This window comes from Poecilia formosa, unplaced genomic scaffold (genome assembly GCF_000485575.1).
Source record: "Poecilia formosa unplaced genomic scaffold, Poecilia_formosa-5.1.2 Scaffold124, whole genome shotgun sequence".
In the NCBI taxonomy this organism is placed as follows: Eukaryota; Metazoa; Chordata; class Actinopteri; order Cyprinodontiformes; family Poeciliidae; genus Poecilia; species Poecilia formosa.
Window position 1 is genome coordinate 1,409,858 of NW_006800063.1, and position 6,282 is coordinate 1,416,139.

Genomic DNA, 6,282 nt, shown 5'->3' on the forward strand with positions numbered 1-6,282 from the left:
CAATGTGCATGCTGTGCTTGCTCTTTCGCTCTTGTGGGTTAGTTATTTGTTAATTTTAAAAATATCAACGTACATAATTAAATAAAATAATGAGTATTTACACAGAGCATTACAAGAACAAAGAACGGGTGTTCTGTCAAGTCAGATCGTCATACGCTTAGCATGAACTCATGGCTATATCTGTCAGACACGTCATTACCATAAGATTTCATTTAATTAGCAACATAGAGTCATGACGTAGATCGTCATACACTTTGTTATAAACAGTTGTATGGCATCCTGACTTAGCGATTGAGTAGGTTAATGAGTTTTACACAGGCGTGTGTTGTAGCTGACTCCAGCTGCAGCCAGACCTGCATTAAATACACTTTGAAACCATGACAACACATATATATCTATATAGTTATCACTGAAAACAATTTAATGACTTGTTTTCATCATAACTTCATGCGAACTTATGATGAACTGACAACTCCTCTGATGGTCAGACTTATTAATGCGCTGGCATGGTACTCACTGCATGTATGCTATTCTGACAGTGTATGGTAATCTGATAGAACAACGGCTCTCAGTGACACTCCAGTCCTATCTAATAAGTAAAGAGCCATGCAGAAGAATTGGACTGTTTCTGAATGTCACATCACTATATTGCAGACTTTTGGACACAGCGTTGTCCCATATATGCGACAAGTCAGTCAACACCTCCGCACAATAATTCAGCGCAGTGAGTGACAACTTTTTTCATCACAAATGCTTATGTGTCTCTGTACAGCTAGCTTTGCTAACATCACGTTAACGGAGCTTACCTTTCTTTGAGCTATTTTTCTAAGTGAAGAGAAAAGTTAGACGTTGTCCCCACCGTCTGTGAGCGAAGCGCTGCTGAGTTAGCTGTGGCCATCGGATTTCTTATGATTTATGCAGCTCTATTATATTACTGACGATTAGACAGACATTTTCTGCCGCTGCGAGAAAACCACTGCGCATGTCCTGGAGCGCCGCTTGCGAGTGGAGGGGGAGGAGGGGGAGTAACAGAAACACGTAATTGGTTGGATTTTAATCGGCGCGTTCTGCATCCACTGAAAACAACGATGTTAACAAATAAACTGAACAGTATGCTGTACGTTTAGTGATATTTTCACAGTTGCGGTCTCGACTGGTCTTGACATAAAATGCAGAGTCCTCAGCGCCCGAGAGCGAGACAAGACCGAGACGAAACGCGGTCGAGTCCGAGACGAGACCGAGACCCTCAAAAAATGGTCTCGACCAAGACCGATCTCGAGTACTACAACACCGGTTATTGCTTTATCAACCTGCCAGACCACTCAGGTATTCTGGTTCTGGTCTGCTCTGTGTTCCCAGAACCAAACACGGAGAAGCAACATTCAGCTTCTAGACTTGTCAAATCTGGAACAAACTTCCATAAAACTGCAAAACAGCTGAAACACTGAGTTCCTTTAAATCAAGCCTTAAAACCCACCTGCTTAGAGTTGCCTTTGTAAGTGAATCATTGATCAACACATTTGATGAGTATTTGCCTGATGAGTTTGACCATATTTGATAAATTTTAATGTTTATTACTTGTTTTATAATTGATGACTGTGTGATGTTTTTATGACATAAAGCACTTCAAACTACCTTGTTGCTGAAATATGCTATAAAAATAAACTTGACTTTTACCTTTTGTCACACCAGAACAACAAACTTTATAGGATTTTATTGAGATTGTATGTGATACAATAACATAAACTGGTGCATTATTGCACTCAATACTTTGAAGATGCACTTTGCAAAACATGGCAGGTCTTTTGGGGTATGTCTCTGCAACATTTGCAGGTAGAGGAACAGCTTATTCAGTTTTTATTGAAGTATTTTGTTTAGACTTTGAAAGAATTAACATATTTGAAGGTGATCACAGAATAATGTTGTTTCCTAGGAGTGAAATATCTACATCTGGATGCTTGCAGTAATGGTAAGACAAATTATGAAGATGTCTTCCTCCTCTTTAATCCAGGCCAAAAGAGCTCCACCCCACTGACAGTTCCAGCATTCTTAGAAAGTTTATTAATTTTTTTGTTTATTTTCTGACCTTGGGCCTTTACTAAAGCTGATAAATTCACATAACATAGTTTCTAAACTCCAGCACAAAGTTCTCATGCTGGCTCTTCTTGTGAAAGGAGCCAAATGTGTGTGCATTTCCCCTAATTTTGCACCACGCAGAATCTGAATCAACCTGAGAACCTCTGAGATAAGTTAGAGGTATTAGACTACCTTAATACAGTCTAATATTCTTGACTGACAGTTTTGAGATTCTATGCTGAGATACACTGAGAAAGCAATCTATACAGGACTCTGGACTCAGGACTCAGTCAGAACGGAAGTAATTTGACTGTCCAGCTGCTAAGGATATATTCATGGATTACCCCAGGCGTACTAAGAAGCCCAGGGAAATTTATTTGCTCATGAGACTTTTACAGGCTGACATTTCTTGAATTTCTATTATTGAATTTTTGACCATTTGCCCTTCAGTTCCCACTGGGCATTTTTAAAATATCATCAAACCAAGACAGTTTAAAAATATGCATCGATGATGCACAGTATTGTGAAACAACTGATTTCTTTGGTTTTTTCATTGCCTGACTTTTTTTAGACCATGAAATAATGTTATCAGATTATGATGGGTGAACAAAAAAAAAAAAAAGCAGCTTTCAAATGTTTATTTCTTTCCACAAATGAAAAAAAGTCTGGGAACATGAGGGAGGTTAAGATCTCAAAAGCTCCTGAATAATGCCTGGATTTAGGAAATTATTAGTCAGTCTGTAAAAAGGTCCCACAACCTTTTTTATGGTTTTGAAATGCCAGTGCATCATAATAAAACCATTTATCCACAAATAGAAAAAAAAATGGAACAGTGGTGAATCTTCCTGGGAATGACCAGCTTATCAAAACTGTTCCAATAGCACATTATTGATCCATTTAGGAGGTAAAAAAAAAAGAACCTAAAGGAGCATTTTATGATCTACAGGCTTCACTTGCCTCACTTAAGCTCAGTGTTCATGATTCAACATGAAGAGACTGGATAAATAAAATCACATCCATTGGAAAGTTCCAAAAGCAAATACCACAACTTACCAAAAAAAAAAAAAAAAATTAATGTTTTGCCCCTTGCAGATTGTTTGCGATCCTTAAGCCCTTAGGCATCAAAATCACTTATTTGTAGTGTAATGTACAAATTCTCAGCCCAAAACTAAAACACTCAATCAAATAGAGGTAAAAATATGTGCTTTAGATACTCGTAATGACCAACTAAGTGCTACAAATTGCTGACATTTGTGAAGCAGTGGGAATACTACTTTAACTTGTGCACATTTTGTTAAATTTTCCAACTCCATCTCATAAAGTTCTCCCTCCTCTGGGTCACCAAATGAGCTGCATGTGATATGGAGTCACTCCAGTCGCAAACTGAACAATTCCCTCCATTTAGAGCCGGCGAGGCTTGATGGGGAGCTGCACGTTCTCTCCCTAAATTATCACGCTTCAACAGCCGCCACAGATTCAACACAATGAAGCCCACTGGGAGCCAGGACACATTCAGAGGGCTTATGAGGGTTCATTTCACATTTTATTCTTTGAAAGTTTGACATTGTGTAAAGCATAGTGCCTTGAAAGAGCACACTCTGAACTTTTGTACATTTGATCAGGTTTTCACCACAGATAACGTGATTTACAGATGATAAACCAACACGACGTAGCAACATTGTGAAGTCGATGGAGAATGATCCAAGATTTTCAAATGATTTACCAATGCAAATTTGAAACTGCGGTGGGCATTTATATTCCCCTGAATCAATCGAGTTTCCCTTTTTCTCATATGTAGAAGCTTAAAGTTTTGCACTTTTCTCTTTGTGAAATAGAGAAAGCTTGGTAAGAACGGACTGCGACATTTGTAAGCATACATTTTCCAGTCTTCAAATCTACAGATTTTCAGCTGTCTTTAAGTTTTGTCTTTTCTAGCACATAAAAGTTCATTGATCTTTACGATTTTCGCATCAGGCTGTTTGCTCATTGTCTTTGTAGAAGTTGAATCTGACCCCATCTCAAGTCTTTTGCAACCTCTTAAGAACTTTTCTTCAAAGATTGTCCAATATTTAGGTCCATTCATCTTCTCATCAGCTTTGAGGCACCACCATTTTTAATTATGGGATCAGTGTGGTAAGAGAGATGTGAAGCACTGCCACAAATAACATTTTGAATGTAGGCAAAAAAAAAAAAAAAAGTAAAAGTTGAATCCCAACTGATCACTTTGGAAACCAGAAACCTTTCTCCCCATGTTTGCAGTGTTTTCATAATTGCATGTGGCTGAAAGAAAACCGGAGGCTACAAATGACCTGCAGCTGGAGTGGAGCTTCAAAACGGATTCAGGTGTTGGAGTTGGTGATTGGTACAATTGGTATTCACATATGCTCTCCATTCTCTACTCCACTCTGAGCTTTGCCATTTTTCCTTTTTTTTTTTTTTCAACAATAAAAAGTCTAACTCTCCAGGAGTGTAAAATCGGCAGAGACTTACCCCAGCTGCATCTCTGCATCTGTCATCACAGCCAAAGGTGGTTCTACAAAGTACTGACTCAGGGCGGACTGTTTACAAATGCACGTCCCACTTTTTAGCTCCTGAATGTTTTAAAAAAAAATAATTGAAATCTTATCCTTTTTTATAACAATTATGAACCACATTATTCTGATTCATCACTTAATAATCCCAACAATAGGGATATTTTACTTGTAACACAACCAGTAGGAATCTTAGCCAAATAAAAACAAAACTACAGGGTTTAGGATCAGTCCAAGCCAGTGACTGCATCAGCTTTGAACACAGAGACTCAGTCTCGCTCATGTCAGCCGTATAACTGAGGATATGATTCAGTTCCTGTTTTTATTACCCTTAAGTAGTCATGATTGTGCTCTCATTCCTGTACTTTTACCTCTTGAGTCATCAGTGAAAACACTTGGACTAGCATAATAAAAAAGATTCCACTACTTTTGAATGTAAACGTATCTGATCTAGTTTTACACCGTAGACCAGAGTATGCTGTAGATTGACTAAAAAAACAATCGAGTCATAAAGTTGTCTAATGCACGCTAGAAAATGTACATCAGCCAGGCCGAGATAAAATCATCCAGAGCTTTCTTCTTGTTTTGGCTGCACTTCTCTCCGAAAAAAGCCAATATGTCATTAATTGAAGGATTGTTTCAGTCTTCACTGCTTAACCACACCATTTGTCTTGTGCAGAAGGTCACTACTACATAAATCACATAGTAGCAAAGACCATTCATCCTGAGAACATAGTTGTTTCGGCAATAATTAAAAAAAAAAAAAATCATTCAAATGTGGGCGAATATTGACTGAGTGAAATAAGTCCACCCAGATGTGGATAAGTCTCAGATACATGAAAATTTACATTGTGAAGCAAAGGTGAGACTGTGCAACTAAATATAGAAAAACAACGTTAGAGCTCTATGCCAAAGTCTAAACATGACTAAATTCAGAGATTGTAGGCAGACTACAATTCGAAAATAGCACAAAAAAATCGCAAATGGGAGAAAGACATAGCAGCACGGAAAAGACAAATGGAAAGAAAAAAAGTTCAGCTGCAGACACCACAGTCAAAGATATAACAAATACTATTTCTCCAGTTTGAAAATCATCTGTTCATATCCTGGTTATGACCTGACAGTGTGGAATTTGCATATTCACCGCATGCATGTACGGCTTTTCCGCCTTTCAAAGGCCAAAAACAAGCACGCTGTGTTAACTGGCTGCTCTGAAGAGCTCATTGCTAAGTCAAGCCAAACCAGCTTTATTTACAAAGCCAAACACCGACAAAGGTTTTGAACATAAAAGCGAGATGAAACATGTGAGCGTGGCAGTATGTCCTCTGAGTCCCTGTTTCCTCTGTGTTTCAGCAAACTTATTTTCTCTGAAGCGATTCAAGCATTCCTACCATTTTTTTTATTTATTTTTTAAATACACCCATTTCTAAGGACAAGACAAGGTCATGGTTCTGACATTTTTGAATTTAAAATTTCACTGCACCTAATACTTTAAGGTCACTGAAGATTTTGAGGCAGGTCGAGCCAGAATTATCTAATTAATTTATCATGGCAGTAAAATAAAAAAGCACTCATGACTCAAGTTTCTCAAACTTGTTTCTACTGCAACAATGTGATACAATCATGTCAATGTTGACAAAAAAAGTCTCAGGGGAATTTTTAGACACTTTATGAA